Genomic DNA, 23816 nt, shown 5'->3' with positions numbered 1-23816 from the left:
AAAACATATCTCTCATACAAATAGAACAACCATTATTCTCAGATTTAAATGAGTAGCTATGTCGCATTAAACGAGATCCAGATACAATGTTCATGCTCAAAGCTGGCACTAAATAACAATTATTGAGGTTTAAAACTAATTCCGTAGGTAAATGTAGAGGTAGCGTGCCGACGGTGATCACATCGACCTTGGAACCATTCCCGACGCGCATCGTCACCTCGTCCTTCGCCAGTCTCCGCTTATTCCGCAGCTCCTGTTTTGAGTTACAAATATGAGCAACCCCACCGGTATCAAATACCCACGAGCTACTACGAGCGTTGGTTAGGTACACATCAATAACATGTATATCACATATACCTTTGGTATTGCAGGCCTTCTTATCCGCTAAATACTTGGGGCAGTTTCGCTCCAGTGACCGTTTCCCTTGCAATAAAAGCACTCAGTCTCAGGTTTGGGTCCATTCTTTGGCTTCTTCCCGACAGCTTGCTTACTGGGCGTGGCCACTCCCTTGCCGTCTGAGGGAGTCCTGGATTAGGGGGTCTCCGGACAGCCGGACTATATCCTTTGGCTGGACTGTTGGACTATGAAGATACGAGATTGAAGACTTCGTCCCATGTACGGATGGGACTCTACTTGGCGTGGAAGGCAAGCTAGGCAATACGGATATGTATATCTCCTATTTTGTAACCGACCTTGTGTAACCCAAGCCCCCTCCGGTGTCTATATAAACCAGAGGGTTTAGTCCGTAGGACAATATAAAATCATACCATAGGCTAGCTTCTAGGGTTTAGCCTCTCCGATCTCGTGGTAGATCAACTCTTGTAATACTCATATCATCAAGAACAATCGAGCAGGACGTAGGGTTTTACCTCCATCAAGAGGGCCCGAACCTGGGTAAACATCGTGTCCCCTGCCTCCTGTTACCATCCGCCCTAGACGCACAGTTCGGGACCCCCTACCTGAGATCCACCGGTTTTGACACCGACATTGGTGCTTTCATTGAGAGTTCCACTTTGTCGTCACCATAAGGCTTGATGGCTCCTTCGATCATCTCTAGCGATGCGGTCCAGGGCGAGGCTTTCCTCCCCAGACAGATCTTCATATTCGGCGGCTTTGCACTGCGGGCCAATTCGCTTGGCCATCTGGAGAAGATTGAGAGCTACGCCCCTGGCCATCTGGTCAGATTCGGAAACCTGATCTACATGGCCGATATCCGCGGAGATTTGATCTTTGATGGATTCGAGCCCATGCCGGACGCGCCGCGCAGTCACGACGAGCAAGACGTAACTCTGCCGTCGGACACTATTCGGGAGATCGCATCCACAGTTACTCCGTCCATTAATCCATAGCAAGTCGCGCCATCCGAGAGCAGAGGCATGGACCCCGCCATGGAGGCCGCACTCTCAGTGGCGATAGAGCCGGATACTGACTTCACCCCTTACGAGAGCCGTGTCGCCGAACCACTGGATTCATCTCCGGCCATGGACTCCGAGCCACTCATATCCGTACCCATCGAGTCCGACTGGCCGCCGATCATGGAGTTCACCTCCGCGGACATCTTTCAGCACTCACCCTTTGGGGATGTGCTAAATTCATTAAGGTCTCTCTCCCTGTCGGGAGAACCTTGGCCGAACTATGTCCAACTAGAATGGGATGCGGACCACGAAGAAATTTGCTGCCCACCCACCACCCACTTAGTAGCCACTGTGGACGATTTAACCGACATGCTCGACTTCGACTCCGAAGACATCAACGGTATGGACGACAATACAGGAGATGAACCGAAACCACCGCCCACAGGGCGCTGGACTGCTACTTCATCACATGACGTATACATGGTGGACACCCCCAACGAAGCCAATGGCGATGAGAAAGCGGAGGATGACCCCTCCAAGAAGCAACCCAAGCACCGACGCAATACCGCATTATGCTTTTCTCAAGCTCAAGATGCCCGGTCCACGAGGCATCATTACAGTTAGCGGAAACACCAACCATTCTTCACGTACGTAAGAGGATGTGGCGGCTCTAACAGTCGCACACTAGACGGCCTCACCAACCAGAAAAAATGGCAGGTCATCAAGACAACAGACACGGTTAGACGAGTCCGGCGTTCCATCATACATGCATGAGATTGGTTTTCGAACCCTCATAAAACGATACCAGGGGCTTCCCGCGTGTAATCAGGGCCAGCCCGGCTCAACTAGGCCTCTCTGGAATCTTGATAATTCATTCTTCTTTTTGGCTCGACAACTTTCACCTAAGTTCTTTCCTTTTGCAGGTGACAATCGTGCTACACCCGTCCAGGACATGGCACAACGGAGATACACGCGCAGACGTGTAGCAGGGACCCGCCCAAAGGTTTCTTTTTAGATTAAGGCCCTTTTTTAAACCTTTTTTACTGTCTCTTGTTGCTCACATCCTCTGGATACTCCACACAACCGAGAAGGATGCCGGTGTTATTGGCATGTGGCCACGCCAGGATTTTGCATGTACTTGGACACATGGGGTTTCTTATAAAGGGCATTGTTTAGCCTGGTATATGTTATAAAGACCAAACACCTTAGGGAGTGTTCGGTGTCGCGAGTTTGGCCCTATATGCATCAACTCCGAATCATGTCTTTGGTCAAATGTTGGGTTTTCCCGGCTCCCACATTTTGGTACCTTACGTTCCGTTATATCGGCTAAGGTAGCACTGGGAGAACTACTGCGATTGTGCCCTGGTTCATCCGGATGAGCACCTCTATAGAGAAAGCCGAAAACTGACTGTCATGATATAGCGAGAGACTGATCACCACTCGATGACTAATCGGAATCTTCGGGATTCCTCTGCATTAACGGAGGGTTGTTTCCCGGTCATGTACGTACGCGCCCCGTATTCGGACGAGCGCAAAAGTACCAGGGGCTATATAGTAGCCCCACTGTCAAACTCCTATGGCTAAGTGAAAGTGTTAAAGCAATATAGTCCGATTGCCTCGTTTGCTACGCTATCACCTCCTTAACGGACCAAGACGTTGGATCAAGTGTGGATATGCATCTTTTGCGAACCGCCCCCCCCCCCCCCGCATTATATGCGTGTGGGCGGAAGCCGACGACTGTAAACTTTCAGGTTATATACATATATACATAAACGGCCGCACATGAGGCATGATAGTACTTTTGGGAAAAAGTATAAATACAACCTTGATTAATTCAGAAAAACATTGTTTGTACAATGGGACTACATGTCACTGGAAAATAATATTCTTCGAGCACTGAGCTTCTACCGAACGAGCGCCTTCAAGGACTTCTTCAAAGTAGTGCTCGACAGCCACTCGGCCTATGGCCGAACCCTGTGCCGCAGCAGTGGTGGCCTCCATCTCCGCCCAATATGTTTTGACACGGGCAAGGGCCATCCGCGCACCTTCTATGCACGCCGATCTCTTTACGGCATTGATGCGTGGCACAACATCAAGGAATTGTTGCACTAAGCTAAAGTAGCTATTTGGCCTTGGCCCTCCCGACCACAGGTGATCCACAACGGACCTCATGGCAAGTCTGGACAACCTATGGAGCTCGGCCCAACCGGTCAATCGCTCATTCAGCAGCAGCGGACGGACTAGAGTGTGAAACTGCGACCAGAACAACTTTTCCACTTCGGGACCTTTCTGATCCTTGAAGTACTCGGCTGCATCAGCAGCACTTGCAGCCAAATCCATGTACGCATCCGTAGAACTCCATAGCCGGTCCAGAGGAGCGTACTTCGGATCTCCAAACTTAGTCCGCAACAAGAAGGGCTTCCCAAGACACGATATCTGCAGCTTGATTCAGCTCCTCCTTTGTCGCTCTAATTTTGGAGCGGGCTTCCTTGGCAGCCACCCGGGCCTTCTCCAGGTCCGTCGCCTTCGCCCGGTTTTCTTCTTCAAGAAGCTGGTAACGGTCAGCAGCATCTTTCAACTCTGCAGCCATCTTGGCTATTTTTTCCTTGCTCTCGCAATGCGCGGCCTGTTCGTCCCTTAACTCCTTGGCCACCTTTAAAGCAGCCGCATTGCTACTCCTTGCTTGCTCCTTGGCTCAGGCAAGCTCCGTCCGAAGGGTCTCCACGGTGGCAGCTCCATCTGCAGTCACAACATATTAAAGATACTGGCATCATGCAGCTCTTATTATGTGACAATCACCAAAAAATCACTCACCCTGTGTCTCGTCAAGCCGCTTGTTGACAAGCATGATGTCGGCATCTGCCACATCCAGTTGCCGCTTTAGTTCGGCAAACCCATCAGTCCGGCTAGCCACCAGAGCTTCAACCACCTGCACATAAAGGCGGTCTGGTTATTACCTGGGACTATGATCCTCTATTTGCCGCCGTTCTCGATGACAACTAGAGTCTCAAGGGCTACTATCTGCATGGGCATACCTAACATATGCGGTACTGTTAAAGGCATACATTATTTCACGTACCTCGAAGCCTTTCAGCAGACTCATAGAAGCTTCGTGCAAACCGCTTTCAGCGGATAAAATCCTTTCAGCATATGATGCGCTTCCGAGATGACAGCTTGCCCCAGAAGATCCTTCAGCACATCCGACCGCACATTGTACGGACCCTTGCTGTCGCTCTCCTCAGGAGCCGGATACTGGGGGTCCCGGGCAGCCAAAGGGTTATCCTCTGGCCCTAGTGGATCCGGAGATACCCTTCGCGACGACACTTCAAGGTCGCCCACTTCTTGAGCTGGGGAGTCCGGGGGAGGCGTTTCACTCTCCATCATCTCCGAAAGAAGATCCCCCGAAGATGAACTCTGTCGAGAAGGGTGGCGATCCGGACTACAATTCATAAGCATCGGTTATTGTCCTCAGAAGTAAGGTAGGATATCTTCACTATTAAGTACTTTTTGATTACTTACAGCTCGGTAGAGGGCTGATCCCCGCGCAGACATTGTGCGGTAAGAATACCCTCCGAGGCAGGACCCTCTGGCGGAGATTTCTTCTCCCGTTTGGAAACCTTAGTTTCCGGATCTTTAGAGGTAGTCCTCTTCCTTCCCCGGGGAGAGAGAATGTCAGATTCTTCCCCTTGGTTATCCTCCCTTGCAGAGGCGCTCATTCCCTTGATTGGAATAGGTAGCAATGGAGGCCCGCTTTCGCCCTCTTTATTTCCCCTTCATCTTCCTTTGAGGGCACTAGACAAGGTGCTGGCTCGAGCATCTTTTCCAGCACCGGACTGTCCAAGCCCTCAGGAAGGGGGGCCGAACACCGGATCATCTTCACCTTTGTTATACAGTCTTGGTCAAAGAGCGATTCTTCAGAATGATGTCATGATAAATAAAAGGACAGTGTGTTCGGCCATGGGATTACTTACTTGGGCAGCGGGACGGTTGCAGCTCAGGCCCATGTCCTCGGTGGTGTCCGGACACTCTATTTGGGGTCCGAAGAGCGATTTGTACATCTCCTCATGCATCATGACGAGGAAATGCTGAATAGTGCATGGTCCTTCCGGGTTGAATTCCCACATGCGGAGGGGCCAGCGTTTGCAGGGCTGGACTCGACGAACCATCATAACTTGCATTACCATAACCAGACTGAAATCTCCCTCAAAGAGATCTCGGATACGGCTCTGCAGTATTGGCACGTCCTTGACTGGACCCCAGCTCAGCCCCCTGCTGATCCATGACATCAGTTTTGATGGGGGGCCCGAGCGAAAGGTGGGGCGGCTACCCATTTGGCACTTCGGGGAGCTGTGACGTAAAACCACTCCCGCCGCCACAATCCGGACACCTCTGGAAAGGAACCCTTTGGCCATGGAGCGTCAACAATTTTGCTTATTAGAGCACCTCCGCACGCTGCATACTACCCCTCGACCGTCTTCGGCTTCATATCGAAGGTCTTGAGCCACAGGCCGAAGTGAGGGGTAATGCGGAGGAAGGCCTCACATACGACAATAAATGACGAGATGTGAAGAAGGGAATCCGGGGCCAGATCGTGAAAATCCAGCCCGTAATAGAACATAAGACCCCTAACAAAGGGATCCAGAGCGAGGCCTAGTCCTCGGAGGAAGTGGGAGACGAACACAACGCTCTCGTTGGGTTCGGGAGTAGGGACGACCTGCCCTCGGGCAGGCAGCCTATGCGAAATTTCGGTGGTCAGATATCTGGCCTCCCTCAACTTCTTGATGTCATCCTCCGTGACGGAGGAAGGCATCCACCGGCCTTGAAGGCTGGATCTGGACATGATTGAAGGTCCGAAGCACCTGACCTGAGCTTTGGGTGTTAGAACTCGAGGCGGGGGAAGGATTTGATTGAGCGTGGGAGGGAAAAAAGAAAAAGCCTTGTCCCCTTTATAAAGGGGGTGAATATCAGGCGTCCTCCTCGTGGCCGTTTGGGACTTACCTAAGATCTAGGAGTCAAACCAACAGACATGGTTGGGTTACCCACGTCCGTATTAATGAGAATCCCGTGATAAGGGGAACACGATCTCTGCTTTGACAAGACGTGTCAAGAAACTGCCTCGCGTTATGTGCGGGGCTGGTTAAGGAAAAATGGTTCAAATAATGACCGGGCCGTGGCGTGATGTCATGCTGTCAAAACGTGTCAACAGATTAGATTTGTGGAAATATTATTCTCTCTACGGTGGTGTGTGAAACTTATTTTGCAGGGTTGGCCACTATCCTTGTATTCAAACTCTTCCGTGGTGTATTCGGAGGAGGAACCCGCCTTACAATGCCGAAGACAACACTGTGCGCCGGACTCATCGTCATTGAAGCCTGGTTCAGGGGATACTGAGGGAGTCCTGGATTAGGGGGTCTCTGGACAGCCGGACTATATCCTTTGGCCGGACTGTTGGACTATGAAGATACGAGATTGAAGACTTTGTCCCGTGTACGGATGGGACTCTACTTGGCGTGGAAGGCAAGCTAGGCAATACATATATGTATATCTCCTCTTTTGTAACCGACCTTGTGTAACCCTAGCCCCCTCCGGTGTCTATATAAACCGGAGGGTTTAGTCCGTAGGACAACATACAATCATACCATAGGCTAGCTTCTAGGGTTTAGCCTCTCTCATCTCATGGTAGATCAACTCTTGTAATACTCGTATCATCAAGAACAATCGAGCAGGACGTAGGGTTTTATCTCCATCAAGAGGGCCCGAACCTGGGTAAACATCGTGTCCCCTGCCTCCTGTTACCATCCGCCCTAGACGCACAGTTCGGGACCCCCTACCCGAGATCCGCCGGTTTTGACACCAAAACCGTCCTTCTTGAAGTTCTTTTTACCCTTGCCTTTCTTGAACTTAGTGGTTTTATTCACCATCAACACTTGATGTTCCTTTTTGATCTCCACCTCCACTGATTTCAGCATTGAATATACCTCAGTAATGGTCTTTTCCATCCCCTGCATATTGAAGTTCATCACAAAGCTCTTGTAGCTAGGTGGAAGCGACTGAAGGATTCTGTAAACGACCGCGTCATCCAGGAGATTGACTCCCAGCTGAGACAAGCGGTTGTGCAACCCAGACATTTTGAGTATGTGCTCGCTGACAGAACTGTTCTCCTCCATCTTACAACTGTAGAACTTGTGGGATACTTCATATCTCTTGACTCGGGCATGAGCTTGGAAAACCATTTTCAGCTCTTGGAACATCTCATATGCTCCGTGTTGCTCAAAACGCTTTTGGAGCCCCGGCTCTAAGCTGTAAAGCATGCCACACTGAACCAGGGAGTAATCATCACTACGCGACTGCTAGGCGTTCATAACGTCTTGAGTTGTTGGGAAAACAGGTGCGTCACCTAGCGGTGCTTCAAGGACATATGCTTTCTTGGCAGCTATGAGGATAATTCTCAGGTTATAGACCCAGTCCGTGTAGTTGCTGCCATCGTCTTTCAGCTTGGTTTTCTCTAGGAACATGTTGAAGTTGAGGGCAACATTAGCGTGGGCCATTTGATCTACAAGACATATTGTAAAGATTTTAGACTAAGTTCATCTAATCAAATTATTCAATGAATTCCCACTCAGATAGACATCCCTCTAGTCATCTAAGTGATACATGATCCAAGTCAACTAGGCCGTATCCGATCATCACGTGAGATGGACTAGTCATAATCGGTAAACATCTTCATGTTGATCGTATCTTCTATACGACTCATGATCAACCTTTCGCTCTTCCGTGTTCCGAGGCCATGTCTGTACATGCTAGGCTCGTCAAGTCAACCTAAGTGTATTGCGTGTGTAAATCTGGCTTACACCCGTTGTATGCGAACGTTAGAATCTATCACACCCGATCATCACATGGTGCTTTGAAACAACGAACCTTTGCAATGGTGCACAGTTAGGGGGAGCACTTTCTTGAAATTATAGCGAGGGATCATCTTATTTAAGCTACCGTCGTTCTAAGTAAATAAGATGTAAAAACATGATAAACATCACATGCAATCAAATAGTGACATGATATGGCCAATATCATTTTGCTCCTTTTGATCTCCATCTTTGGGGCGCCATGATCATCATCGTCACCGGCATGACACCATGATCTCCATCATCATGTCTTCATGAAGTTGCCTCACCAACTATTACTTCTACTACTATGGCTAACGGTTAGCAATAAAGTAAAGTAATTACATGGCGTTTTCATTGACACGCAGGTCATATAATAAATTAAGACAACTCCTATGGCTCCTGCCGGTTGTCATACTCATTGACATGCAAGTCGTGATTCCTATTACAAGAACATGATCAATCTCATACATCACATATATCATTCATCACATCCTTTTGGCCATATCACATCACACAGCATATGCTGCAAGAACAAGTTAGATGTCCTCTAATTGTTGTTGCAAGTTTTTACGTGGCTGCTATAGGTTACTAGCAAGAACGTTTCTTACCTACGCAAAAACCACAATGTGAAATGCCAATTTCTATTTACCCTTCATAAGGACCCTTTTCATCAAATCCGATATGACTAAAGTGGGAGAGACAGACACCCGCTAGCCACCTTATGCAACTAGTGCATGTTAGTCGGTGGAACCAGTCTCACGTAAGCGTACGTGTAAGGTCGGTCCGGGCCGCTTCATCCCACGATGCCGCCGAATCAAGATAAGACTAGTAACAACAAGTAAATTGACAAAATCGATGCCCACAACATCTTGTGTTCTACTCGTACATAGAAACTACGCATAGACCTAGCTCTGATACCACTGTTCGGGATCGTTGCAGAAATTAAAAATTTTCTACGCATCACCAAGATCAATCTATGGAGAGACTAGCAATGAGAGAGAGGGGAGTGCATCTTCATACCCTTGAAGATCGCGATGCGGAAGCGTTGCAAGAACACGGTTGGAGGAGTCGTACACGCAACGATTCAGATCACGGTCGATTCCGATCTAAGCGCCGAACAATGGCGCCTCCGCGTTCAACACACGTGCAACCCGGTGATGTCTCCCGCGCCTTGATCCAGCAAGGAGGAGGGAGAGGTTGGGGAAGCAACTCCAGCAGCAGCACGACAGTGTGGTGGTGGTGGAGCTGCGTGGTTTCCCGCAGGGCTTCGCCAAGCACTATGGAGAACGAGGATGTGGAGAGGTAGGGCTGCGCCGATAGAGAGAGACTCGTGTCTTTGGCAGCCCCCATACCCCCACTATTTATAGGAGGAGGGGAGGAGGGTGCGCCCCCTCTAGGGTTCCCACCCCTAGGGGGGCGGCAGCCCTAGATGGGATGGAGGGGGGGCGGCCAAGAGGGGGAGAGAGGGGGCGCGCCCTAGGGTGGGCCTTAGGCCCATCTGCGCCTAGGGTTTCCCCCTTTCCCCTCCTAGGAACACCTTGGGCCCTGGTGGGAGGCGCACCAGCCCACTCAGGGGCTGGTCCCTTCCCAGTCTTGGCCCATGCAAGCCTCCAAGGCTGGTGGCCCCTCCTGGTGGACCCCCGGAACCCTCCGGTGGTCCCGGTACATTACCGGTGACGCCCGAAACACTTCCGGTGGTCACAACCTCACTTCCTATATATTATTCTTTACCTCCGGACCATTCTAGAACTCCTCGTGACGTCCGGGATCTCATCCGGGACTCCGAACAACATTCAGTAACCATGTAGAAACTTTCCCTATAACCCTAGCGTCATTGAACCTTAAGTGTGTACACCCTATGGGTTCGGGAGGCATGCAGACATGACCGAGACATCTCTCTAGTCAATAACCAACAACGGGATCTGGATACCCATGTTGGCTCCTACATGTTCCACGATGATCTTATCGGATGAACCACGATGTCTAGGATTCAATCAATCCCGTATATAATTCCCTTCGTCTACTGGTATGATACTTGCCCGAAATTCGATCGTCTGTATTCCTATACCTTGTTCAATCTCGTTCCCGGCAAGTCTCTTTTTCTCGATCCGTAACACATCATCGCGTGATCAACTTCTTGATGACATTGAGCTCATTATGATGATGTCCTATCGAGTGGGCCTAGAGATACCTCTCCGTCACACGGAGCGGCAAATCCTAGTCTCGATTCATACCAACCCAACAGACACTTTCGGAGATACCCGTAGTGCACCTTTATAGCCACCCAATTATGTTGTGACGTTTGGCACACCAAAACCATCCCTACGGTATCTGAGAGTTGCACAATCTCATGTCCTAAGGAAATGATACTTGACATTAGAAAAGCTTTAGTAGACGAACTACACGATCTTGTGATATGCTTATGATTGGGTCTTGTCCATCACATCATTCTCCTAATGATGTGATCCCGTTATCAATGACATCCAATGTCCATGGTCAGGAAACCGTAACCATCTATTGATCAACGAGCTAGTCATCTAGAGCTCACTAGGGACATGTTGTGGTCTATGTATTCACACATGTATTACGATTTCCGGATAACACAATTATAGCATGAATAATAGACAATTATCATGAAGAAGGAAATATAATAATAACCATTTTATTATTGCCTCTAGGGCATATTTCCAACAGCGCTGCCTCGAGGACTCTCCCTCAGGGGCAGGTGCGGGGTGAGACTGGGGCATAGGGGCTACAGGAGTAGTGACAAGGGAACCCCACGTAGCAGGGGCATTGCGAGGGGTCACTGCCAAAGGGTTCGTGGTACCCTGAGTGGTTACCAGAGTAACAAGAGTAATAGAGGCTGGAGGAACGAACAGAGTGAATCCCATAGTAGGTGGAGGGTTCCTATCCCGAGCAGCAGCAAGGGCTATCTAGGGTCGGGTTAATTCTCGGGCCAACTCATAATCAAGAGATAGATGGCAGTGATGTAGCGAGAAAGGTGGCTAGCAGGACGATCACACACCGGATCAATAAAAAGGAAGCAGATACGACCCTTCTCATGCAGAGACGGGTAGAAGTAGAAACCTGGATGGCCCTGCATGCGAACCTCGTTGTAGCGCAAGTCTACAAGAGCCTTGAGTGCAGCAAACTGGATGGCCTGAGACGGCGTGGAAGTGAAACCACCCTTAGAGGAACGGGTGTAAGTGCCGAAAGGAGAATTGTGGTGTAAACTTGTAGGATCGAAAGTATGTCTAGAGGGGGGGGGGGTGATTAGACTACTTGACTAAACAAAAATCTATCATTTTCCCAGTTTAAAGTCTTGGCAGATTTTAGTAACTTAGCACAAGTCAAGCAATCAACCTACACATGCAATTCTTAGAGTATAGCAGTGGAATGTAAATCATTGCATATGAAGGCAAAGGGAGGAGTTTAGAGGGAGAAAACACAATGTAGACACGAAGATTTTTGGGGTAGTTCCGATAGGTGGTGCTATCGTACATCCATGTTGATGGAGACTTCAACCCACGAACGGTAACGGCTGCGCGAGTCCGTGGAGGGCTCCACCGACAAAGCGTACACGAAGAAGCAACCTTGTCTATCCCACCATGGCCATCGCCCATAAAGGACTTGCCTAACTTGGGTAGATCTTCACGTAGTAGGCGATCTCCTTGCCCTTACAAACTCCTTGGTTCAACTCCACAATCTTGACGGAGGCTCCCAAGTGACACCTAACCAATCTAGGAGACGCCACTCTCCAAAAGGTAATAGATGGTGTGTTGATGATGAACTCCTTGCTCTTGTGCTTCAAATGATAGTCTCCCCCAAACTCAACTCTCTCTCACACATTTGGATATGGTGGAAATATGATTTGAGTGGAAAGCAACTTGGGGAAGGCTAGAGATCAAGATTCTAGTGATTTGATTGGAATATCTTGGTCTCAACACATGAGTAGGTGGTTCTCTCTCAGAAAATGAATGGTAGAAGTGTAGGCACGTTCTGATAGCTCTCTCCATGAATGGAGGATGGGTGGAGGGGTATATATAGCCTCCACACAAAATCTAATTGTTACACACAATTTACCAAACTCGGTGAGACCGAATACTCAAACTCGGTCAGACCGATTCAGTTCAAAATGTGAACGTTAGGCTTTTCGGTGGGACCGACATGTCAACTCGGTGGGACCGATTTCATTAGGGTTAGGGCATAACGTAATATCGGTGAGACCGATCACATAAACTCGGTGAGATTGATTTCTATAATAGGCAAACAGAGAGTTGGTCAGGCAAGCTCGGTGGGACCGATCGCTCATTTCGGTGAGACCAAAACATTATGAAAAGGAAATAGAGAGTTTGCATTGCGAACTCGGTGGGACCAATCGCTCATCTCGGTTAGACCGAAACATTACGAAGGGATCGAACTGATTAGGGTTTCTGGATTTGGCTATGTCAAATGAACTCGGTGGCGCCGGATAGATCAAATCGGTGGGGCCGAGTTTGACTCTTGGTTCGGGACATATGTGGATATGAGGAAGTGGTTGAGGGCTTTTGGAGCATATCACTAAGCACTTTGAGCAAGCAAGCCATTAAGTAACACCTCATCCCCTTTTAATAGTATTGGCTTTCCTATGGACTCAATGTGATCTTGGATCACTAAGATGAAAACAAAGAGTCTTGAGCTTTTTCCAACATGTGTCCTTAGCATTTTGAGGGGTCCACATTCCTAGTCCATGCCATGCCAATCATCGAACTTTCTGAAATGATCATCTTGAAAGAGCATTAGTTCAATGAGCTATATGTTGTTAGGAATTACCAAAACCACCAAGGGATAGTTGCACTTCCAATCTCCCCCTTTTTGGTAATTGATGACAACATATAGATCAAAGCTTCGACAAATGATAATAATATTGAAAAACATCGTTGCTTTGAGATGTATGTGATAAGCAAGAGCTCACCCTAAATTTGTGCATTATTTAAAATTTTCTTTTGAATGCAAATGCACAATCGATTAGGATCATGGGATACTCTCTCGTGTCACATACATCTTGGTGGAGCACTCAAAATGATAGAAAGTAAAGTATGCACTCATCACCAAGATAAAGTGAATGATCATACATGAGAGATAAATAATAGCATCATTCAAGCACAAGTATTAAGGTAATATGATCAAACACATGATCATAAGAGTATCTCACACACACATAAACTACCATCCAAGCAAGCACACAAATAAGTATCAAACAAGTAGCAAATAAGGCAAAAAGAAGCAAAGCTCTCTCTCTCTCTCTCTCTCTCTTGAAGCCTATTATCTATACACTTTCTCCCCCTTTGGCAACAAGTTACCAAAAGCTCAAAAATGCATAGTGTTATGCGTCTCTCTAGGCTTGATCTTCGGGAGGAGGCGTTGAGAGGACCCAAGGACAAATGCATATGTAGAAGTTGTTGGAGCTGGTGGAGTGGCAACTAGAGGTGCTACTGATGCTGTGGCTGCAGGTGCTGATGTAGTTGCTCTTGTGTCAGTCACTGGCACTGCAGCAGATCTCTGTCCCCTTGGCACTCTCTGAAAGGCATCTGTGGTAGCATGCCCTTTCCTCTCCTCAGGTTCTTCCTGGAGCTACTCAACTGCTGTCTGCATCTCTGTCACCTTCAAGTCAAGATCATAGAATTTTGTTTCAATGATCCTCTCCAGGCTCTCTTGGTTCTGAGTCAGGGTGGACAATCCTTTCTCAATCCTCAAGGTGGCTTGAATTAGATATCCAAGTTGATCTTGCTTTGATTTGAGGAACACTTGAGAAGCCTCTTCAGCACTTGACATCTTTGCTGCCTTCTCAGCTTTAGCTTTCTCCCTCTTCTCTTGAGCCTCTGCAGATGTGGGATCTTCAACATTCATGAGAACCGTGTTTTCCTCAAAATCAGGCCTCAAGGGAAGATGTTTCTTGTCCAACAAGTAAGTGCCTATGACCATCTTGGAGTTAATGAGCACCTGGATGTGTGGAGCATACCCACATGACCTCTTCTGATCTGCAACTGTCCTCTTGATTATCTCAATAATCGGACTCGTCACTTTAAACTTTTGGGGCACATCAAACAACTGCAGCAGGTTTATGGAATGGCCTCTGATCATCCTATGATCGCATGACTTGGGCAACAAGGTATGCCTCAAGATAGTGTTGATGGTGGTCAAACCAGACAATAGATAGTACAAAGAGCCCATCTTGTGAGTCTCCAAGGCTTTATGTAATGCCCCGAATGTAACTTGCCATATGTGTATTCCAACTCATGCCATTTTCGGCTCTAAGTTATGATATTCCCTCGTGGTTGGGTTTTGTCTTTGTTTTGCTTTTGTCCATGTCAAGAATTGCATATCATGTCATTATGTGCATCTCATTTGCATACGTGTTCGTCTCATGCATCCGGGAATTTTCCCCGTTGTCCGTTTTGTGATCCGACACTCCTATGTCCTCCGGCGTCCCCTTCTGTCTCTTTTCGTGTGCGGGTGTCAAACATTCTCAGAGTGGACCGAGATTTGCCAAGCGGCCTTGGCACACTACCGGTAGACCGCCTGTAAAGTTTCGTGCCATTTGGAGTTCGTTTGATACTCCAAGGGTTAACCGGGGAACCGTAAAGGCCTTGTATCTGTTGCAGCCCAACACCCATCCAAAGTGGCCCAAAAACCCATCCAAACCCCATCCATCCTCTCAGCCGTTCGATCACGATCGCGTGGCCGAAAACCGCACCTCATTTGGACTCTCCTAGCTCCCTCTACCTATAAAAACACCCTCTCCTCCGAAATTTTCGGGTGAAACCCTAGAGCCAACTCCTCCCGCGCCGTTGGACACGTCCGCATCCGCTGGACACGTCCGCCCGCCGCCGCCCGGCCAATCAGGGAGCGCCAAGTGGTGCTGCGCCCACTTCCCTGCCTAAGCATGCCGGGCCCGCCTCCGGCCCACGCGGCCCGTTCCGCCCCGCCGCCCGAGCGTTCACCGCGTCCAGTCGCCGCCCGCCGCGCAGCCGCCCGCAGCTCCTCCCCGGCCGCCGCTCGCCACCATCGCTGCTCTGCCTCCTCCGCCGCCCTCGTCCTCACCTGTGCTGCACCACGTCGTCCAAGATCGCCGGCCATCGGATCCGGCCTCCTCCGCCCCGGATCCGGCGAGCTCAAGCGCCGGCCGTCGTCCCCTCCGTCTCCGGCTACTCCTTCGTCGATCCTCGGTTCGTGCACCAGATCTAGATCCGGTCAAACCCTAGGTTGACCCTGTTTTTTCCTAAGTCTTTTGCATTTTATCCCATGTTCATTAGATCATAACTCTGTGCTCGTAGCTCCGTTTTGGGCGTGCAATATATCAAAATGTTCGTTAGGATGTCCTCTTCATTTTGTTCCATTGCATCATGCTCTTTTGAGTCCATATGGATGCCCAAATGACTGTTTCAAGAGTGCTATAAAATGTTAGTTCATGTTTCTTAGCAGATCTTGAGCTTTTGTCTTGTTTGCCATGATTATTGTGTGCTGCATATGAGCATGATCTCTACATGTTGGGTTATGCCATGCCATCTTTACAGGGGTGTATGCCATGTATTTTTGTGATCAATGTGGTGACTAGCACAAGCATGCAAAGTAGCTCTCGTGATATTGCTGATTTTAGGGACTTAGAATTTCACAAAGTCATTTCCCTACTGTTATTTTAATGCCATGTATTCATGTTGCTATAGAGTGATCGACGCTTCTTTTGAGCATGTTTAGTAGGGATGATTTGGGCATATGGTTATGCTCTATCCATCCATGTCCCTGTTTGCATTTATGGAGTGTCCTAGCATGACTCAATCTCGCTCTACTTTTGCTATAAAATGTTCCTGGCAGATTGTTTACCTGTTAATCAATTTTGCCAAGGTTGTTGTAGTTGATCCATGCATGCTATGAGATTGTTCTTGCCATGTTTAGCTTCTTGATCATGTATTATTGCTGGGTGTATGCTTAGGTTGTCATTCAATGCCTTGTGTTGAGTGCATCGAGCTCGCAAACATGCCTTCATAACTCTGTTGATGCCATGCAGTTTTCTGCTAAGTCTGAATCTGTTAATGAAACTTGCTATGTTTACATGGGTGCCATCATATCTTCTGATCCTTTTTGGCTTATGGTCAGTAAGGGACTTTTGTTATATGCTTTGAGTAGATTCATGCCATGCCTTTGTTTTGCTATGTTCTGTTCCTGTAGCATGTTGTTATCTTGCTCTAAACATTGCTTCCTAATGTTAATTCCTGGCATGTTAGTATTTTCACTAAGTCTGTGATGCTGATATCTTTTGCACTTTTGCCATGCTTGTTTGAACCCGCTCTTGTATGATTTAGCCGTAGCTCAGTGTTCATCTTTTGTCAAGCATCTTGAGTAGATCACTGCCATATGCTTGGTTGCTATGTTAGAGTGCAGTAGCTTATTTTCTTGTTGCATTTTAGATGGCATCGTGCTGTTAATCGCATAATCGTGCCATTCTTGTTTTGCTTGCCTTTTGCAAACCGTGCATCCGATTCCGGTGATCTTTATATCGATTTCAACCGAAATCAACTCATATTTCCAGTGGCACACTTGGTTTGCCAAGTTGAGGCCTGGTTCAATCTTTTCCTTCCGAAGCACGCATATGCACTGCATAGCACATCCCGCATATCATGCCATGTTTTGCATCATGTTGCTTGCGCATTGCATCGTGGTTGATTGTGGTTTCCTTTGCTTGTGTTCTTGCCTTGGGTAGAGCTGGGAGACGAGTTCGTGATCGAGGAACCCGTTGAGTACGCTTACGAGGATCAAGCTTACATCAACTCGGAGAACTTTGCAGGCAAGATGACCATACCCTCGAAATCACTTCTATCTTTGCTTGCTAGTTGCTCGCTCTATTGCTATGCCGCGATACCTACCACTTGCCTTATCATGCCTCCCATATTGCCATGTCAAGCCTCTAACCCACCTTGTCCTAGCAAACCATTGTTTGGCTATGTTACCGCCTTGCTCAGCCCCTCTTATAGCGTTGCTAGTTGCAGGTGAAGATTCGAGTTTGTTCCTTGTTGGAACATGTTTATTGTTGGGATATCATTATTATATCTTGTTTAATTTAATCCATCTATATACTTGGTAAAGGGTGGAAGGCTCGGCCTTATGCCTGGTGTTTTGTTCCACTCTTGCCGCCCCAGTTTCCGTCATACCGATGTTATGTTCCTTGATTTTGCGTTCCTTACGTGGTTGGGTTATAATGGGAACCCCTTGACAGTTCACCTTGAATAAAACTCCTCCAGCAAGGCCCAACCTTGGTTTTACCATTTTCCACCTAAGCCTTTTTCCGTTGGGTTCCGCGAACTCAAGGGTCATCTTTATTTTAAACCCCCCGGGCCAGTTCTCCTCTGAGTTTTGGTCTTAAACGAGTAGACTACGGGGCTACCTCGGGGCAACTTGAGGTTTGGTTTTACTCGTAGGATGTCTCATGTGGTGTGCCCTGAGAACGAGATACGTGCGACTCCTATCAGGATTTGTCGGCACATCGGGCGACTTTGCTGGTCTTGTTTTACCATTGTCGAGATGTCTTGTAACCGGGATTCCGAGTCTGATCGGGTCTTCCTGGGAGAAGGAATATCCTTCATTGATCGTGATAGCTTGTGATGGGCTAAGTTGGGACACCCCTGCAGGGTTTTGAACTTTCGAATGCCATGCCCGTGGTTATGGCAGATGGGAATTTGTTAATATCTGGTTGTAGAAAACCTGACACTTAACTTAATTAAAATGAATCAACAGCGTGTGTAGCCGTGACGGTCTCTTTTCGGCGGAGTCCGGGAAGAGAACACGGTCTCGTGTTATGCTTGAACGTAAGTATTTTTAGGATCACTTCTTGATCTTTGTAGCTTCTCGACCGTGCTTTGCTTCTCTTCTCTCTCTCATTTGCATAAGTTAGCCACTATATATGATAGTGCTTGCTGCAGCTCCACCTCACTACCTTTTCCTACCCATAAGCTTAAATAGTCTTGATCGTGAGGGTGTGAGATTACTGAGTCCCCGTGACTCACAAATTACTTCCAAAACCAGATGCAAGTGCAGACGATGCCAGTCCAGGGGATGCGACCGAACTCACGTGGGAGTTTGACAAGGATTCAGGATGTTACTATGTTTCCTTTCCAGACGATCAGTAGTGGAGCCCAGTTGGGGCGATCGGGGATCTTTTGCATTTGGGGTTGTCTTTATTTTGGTTCCGTAGTCGGACCTTGATTGTATTATGGATGATGTAATGCTATATTTATGTATTGTGTGAAGTGGCGATTGTAAGCCAACTCTGTACCTCTTTCTTATTTAGTACATGGGATGTGTAAAGATTACCCCTCTTGCGACATGCCTACAATGCGGTTATGCCTCTAAGTCGTGCTCCGACACGAGGGAGATATAGCCGCATCTTGGGTGTTACAAGTTGGTAATCAGAGCCTTCCCCGACTTAGGAGCCCCCTGCTTGATCGAATCGCTGGCGTTGTTGAGTCTAGAAAAATGTTTGAGTCTTACAGGATTATATATATCGGAGAGTAGGATTCTTTTTACTCCTCAGTCCCTTTGTTGCTCTGGTGAGGCTTCCTGACGTAGATTTTTCACTCTTCTCTTCTCAAATTTCACAAAAATTTTTTAGGATCACGCGGGTATCTTGGAGTCATTCCGATGGTTTTGTGACGAGAACATTGTTCTTGGTGCCTCCTGACATTTAGGGGTTGTGACAGTGTCCCGGGGAGTTGAGCTCTGAGGTGTTGTCATCACAATTTTATCATTGCAGTTCTGGAATACCTGAGTTCGCCGACATCGAAAATATCCTTTATGCAGTTGTTGGTGAGATAACCTCGACACCACCCAGTACTGGGCGGGTGTTCGGGTGTATTGCCATAACTCGTATAACGGATGCTTTTCGAAGGTTGAGGTAAATTATTTCCGAAGGTTTCTTGGTTATGTGTTGAAGGATGGATATAGCTGGATGTAGGATTTGCTAGCTTTGGGTGAGATATTATGCTTCCCCTGTATCCTCACCACCTGATTGCATAACCAGAAAGTTTCGGGAGTTTGATAGGTGGGAATTCATGTAGCTCTAGTATTTCTTCCCGTAGATATTTGGTTTGTGATTGGGTAATCCTTACCAATTATTTGTTCATATCCATACCTTGTTGCTTTATTCATCTACCTTTATCTAAGTGGCTTCTCAATTTATGGAAGTGTGATCATTTACTTTGGAATTCATTCATTCATTTTTGTTCGAATGTTAAGGATACATGTTGCAATTTTGATCCATTGATTCAGCTTGAATATATGTCTTTCAAGATGCTAACGGATGTCACCCTCTTCAGGATGGCTCCTCCAACGCGTCAGAATCCGGAACCACCGCCACCACCTCCACCTCCGGAGGCATGGCAAGCTGTGATGGCCGCCACCAATGCCAACACGCAGATGCTTTTGCAATTCTTGCAAGAGTGTAACCAAGGAAATAAAGGCCATGGCAACAATCAAGCTCAGTTTGCTACCCTCAACCAATTCCTTGCAAATCAGCCGAAGTCCTTTAGTAAATGTGTCGAGGCCACAGACGCTGATGATTGGCTCATGGATATCTGCAAACATTTTGAGTGTAGCAACGTCAGGCCTGAGGACTTTGTCAAGTTTGCTTCGTTCCAACTCAAAGACCTAGCTGCTGAGTGGTATCAACAATACAAAGATTCCAGAGGAGGTCGTGTGATTACCTGGGATGATTTCCGCCGAGACTTCAAAGCTCACCACATTCCTCAAAGTGTTGTTGAGAGTAAGCGTGAGGAGTTCCGCAATCTGAAGCAAGGCAGTATGTCTGTTTACCAATACAACATCATGTTTCAGAGGCTCGCTCGCTTCGCCAAACAAGACGTCGCTGATTAGAAGGGCATGATTTATCAATTCGGAGGTGGCCTCAGAGAAGATCTGCAACTAGCTCTCGTGCTTTTTGAGCCAAAACAATATGATGAGTTCTACAACATGGCACTAAAGCAAGAGGCTGCTCATCTCAAGTGCGATGCTTCTAGAAGAGAGTCAAGGATGCAACTCCTTCTTCTTCTTCAACTCAAGTGGCAGTTAAGCAGCAAAAGTTCTGGTTGCCTCCTCCTCCATTTCGTCAGTCTTATCAATAGAAGAGCAAAGGTGGCGATGGATCTTCCCACCCACCCAACCCAGGCTTTCAGAACAAAGCTTCGTCTCATGCTCCAAGGTTAAGTGCTCCGTATCACCGTCCGCTCTCAGAGGTTACGTGCAACAAGTCATGCAAGTTGTTTCTCCGGGAAAGCTTATGACTACTAGTTTGGTTGCCCCCGATGTCTCTGTCCAGTTTGGAGACTATAAATTTCTATCCTCTCCGATTGTTCTTGGTAATTCGGATATTGATCTAATTCTCGGCATGGACTGGCTTTCTAAGCACAAGGCTCAACTTGATTGTGCTGCCAGGCAGATTAAATTGACACACTCGTCTGAGGATGTGATCATCTATGCCACTCATGACGATACCATTCGATTGTTTTCTCTCAATGAGAAGGGCGAGTTGAATGCCATCTCTCAGATTCCAGTCGTTTGGGAATATCAAGATGTCTTTCCAGAAGAGCTTCCAGGAATGCCTCCTCACCGGCCAGTTGAATTCATCATCGATCTTGAGCCTGGCATGAAACCTGTTTGCAAATGTCCTTACAAGCTTGGACCAGAAGAGTTGAAGGAGCTGAAGAAACAACTCGATATACAAGAGCGTATGGGTCTGATCTGACCAAGTTCTTCTCCATGGGGTTGTGGTGTTCTTTTTGTCAAGAAGAAGGGTGGCACGGACCGACTTTGTGTCGACTACCGCCCATTGAACAAGAATACAATAAAGAACAAGTACCCACTTCCCAACATCAATGAGCTTTTCGAACAACTCAAAGGTGCTCAAGTATTCTCCAAGCTTGACCTTCCTATGGGCTATCATCAGATTCGCATTTGTGAACAAGATATCCCCAAGACAGCTTTCAGAACAAGCTATGGTTCCTATGAATACACTGTCATGTCTTTCGGCCTTGTCAATGCCCCTCCAACGTTCTCTCGCATGATGAACTTCATCTTCAACCCTTACACAAATGACTTCGTCTTGGTGTATCTCGATGATATTTTGGTCTTTTCCAAGAACAAAGAGGATCATGCCAAGCATTTGAGATTGGTGCTAGACAAACTCAGAGAACATCAGTTCTATGCGAAGTTTTCAAAGTGCGAGTTTTGGCTCGATGAGGTTCTCTACCTTGGGCATATCATCTCCGCCAAGGGCATAACTGTTAATCCTGAGAAGGTGTCTGCAATTGTGAATTGGGAACCGCCTCAGAATGTGAAGCAGCTCCGCAGCTTTCTTGGGCTTGCAAGCTATTGTCGAAGATTCGTTGAGAATTTCTCTAAGATTGCAAAGCCTCTTTCCAACTTCCTCCAAAAGCACGTCAAGTATGTCTGGACGCCTAAATGTGACATCGCTTTCAACACCCTCAAAGAGAAGTTAGTCACAACTCCAGTTCTGACTCCTCCTGATGAATCCAAACCATTCGAGGTTTTTGTGATGCTTCCCTGCAAGGTCTCGGTGCTGTGTTAATGCAAGAGAAGAAAGTTGTGGCCTATACCTCTTAACAGTTGAAGCCCAACGAAAAGAACTACCCCACTCATGACCTCGAGTTGGCGGCAGTTGTCCATGCTCTTTTAACATGGAGACATCTCTTGTTGGGAAGGAAAGTGGACATCTTCACTGATCATAAGAGTCTCAAGTACATCTTCACTCAACCAAACCTCAACCTCAGGCAGACTCATTGGGTCGAAATGATTCAAGAGTATAATCCGAGTATTGAATATACTCCAGGCAAGGCCAATGTCATTGCTGACGCTTTGAGTAGGAAGGCTTACTGCAACAGTTTGATTCTCAAGCCCTTCCAACCGGATCTTTGTGAAGCTTTCCGCAAACTTAATCTCCAAGTTGTTCCTCAAGGATTCCTTGCCAAACTTCAAGTCTCTCCTACTTTGGAAGATCAGATTCGTGAGGCTCAACTTCTTGATGCAATGGTGAAGAAGGTGAAGAATGGGATTGGCAAGAGCCAACCCAAGTACAAGTGCTATCGTCTTGATGACAAAGATACTCTATTCTTCGAGGATCGAATTGTTGTTCCTAAAGGTGACCTTCATAAAGTCATTATGAACGAGGCTCAAAATTCACTCCTATCTATTCATCCTGGAAGTACCAAGATGTACCATGACCTCAAGAAGTCGTATTGGTGGACTCGAATGAAGCGCGAGATTGCTCGAGTTCGTGGAAGTACCAAGATTGCTCAGTTCGTGAATGAATGTGATGTCTGTAGAAGAGTGAAAGCTGAACACCAATGGCTAGATGGTCTCCTCCAACCTCTTGCCATTCCAAAATGGAAGTTTGACCATACTGAGATGGACTTCATGACTGGTTTTCCCAAGTCCAAGCGTGGAAATGATGCTATCTTTGTTGTCATCGACAAGCTTACTAAAGTGGCTCATTTTCTTCCTATCAAAGAATCTATGACAGCAGCTCAGTTGGCAGAGCTATATACCTCCAGGATTGTCTCTTTGCATGGCATTCCGCAGTTGATATCTTCAGATCGTGGAAGCATCTTTACCTCTAAGTTCTGGGATTCTTTTCAGAAGGCCATGGGCACCAACATTCGCTTTAGCACAGCCTTCCATCCTCAAACTAGTGGACAAGTCGAGCGAGCAAATCAAATTCTTGAAGATATGCTCAGGGCTTGTGTCATTTCCTTCAGTATGAAATGGGAAGATTGTCTTCCATATGCCGAGTTCTCCTACAATAATAGCTTCCAAGCGAGTTCGGGCAAGGCCCCATTCGAGATTCTCTATGGTAGAAAGTGTCGTACTCCTCTTAACTGGTCAGAGACTGGTGAACGCCAACTTCTTGGCAATGACATGATCACAGAGGCTGAAGAAATGTGCAAAGTCATTCGTGAAAATCTCAAAGCCGCGCAATCGCGCCAGAAGAGTTACTATGATAGCAAGCATCGTGACTTGGCTTTCGAGATCGGAGACCATGTCTACCTCTGCGTCTCTCCAATGAAAGGTACTCGTCGCTTCGGTATCAAAGGGAAGCTTGCCCCGAGATATGCGGGTCATTTCAAGATCATTGGCAAAAGAGGCGACCACGCCTATCAACTTGAGCTTCCATCCAACTTTGCAAATGTGCACGACGTGTTTCACGTGTCACAGCTTCAAAAGTGTTTCAAGACTCCTGGCCGCACCACCAACTTTAAAGAGATTGATCTCCAAGAAGACATGTCTTATCATGAGCATACCATTGCTATTCTTGAAGAAAATGAGCGGAAGACTTGCAACAAGTCTATCAAATTCCTGAAAGTGAAGTTGTCGGAGTAATGGGCCACGGGAGGCCAACCCGAGCCCCAGAACCTTTCAAGACATCGGGGCAGGCTGCGCCCCTCAAGACCCCAGGACGAAGAGACACCTTCTGAGAAGTCGGCAGCAAGACGGCCGACTGCCCACACACGGTCGAGTCCCAGGGACGACTACA

The sequence above is a fragment of the Triticum aestivum genome, chromosome 4A (assembly GCF_018294505.1).
Source record: "Triticum aestivum cultivar Chinese Spring chromosome 4A, IWGSC CS RefSeq v2.1, whole genome shotgun sequence".
Taxonomy (NCBI): Eukaryota; Viridiplantae; Streptophyta; class Magnoliopsida; order Poales; family Poaceae; genus Triticum; species Triticum aestivum.
Note: the sequence above shows the minus strand (reverse complement) of the source record.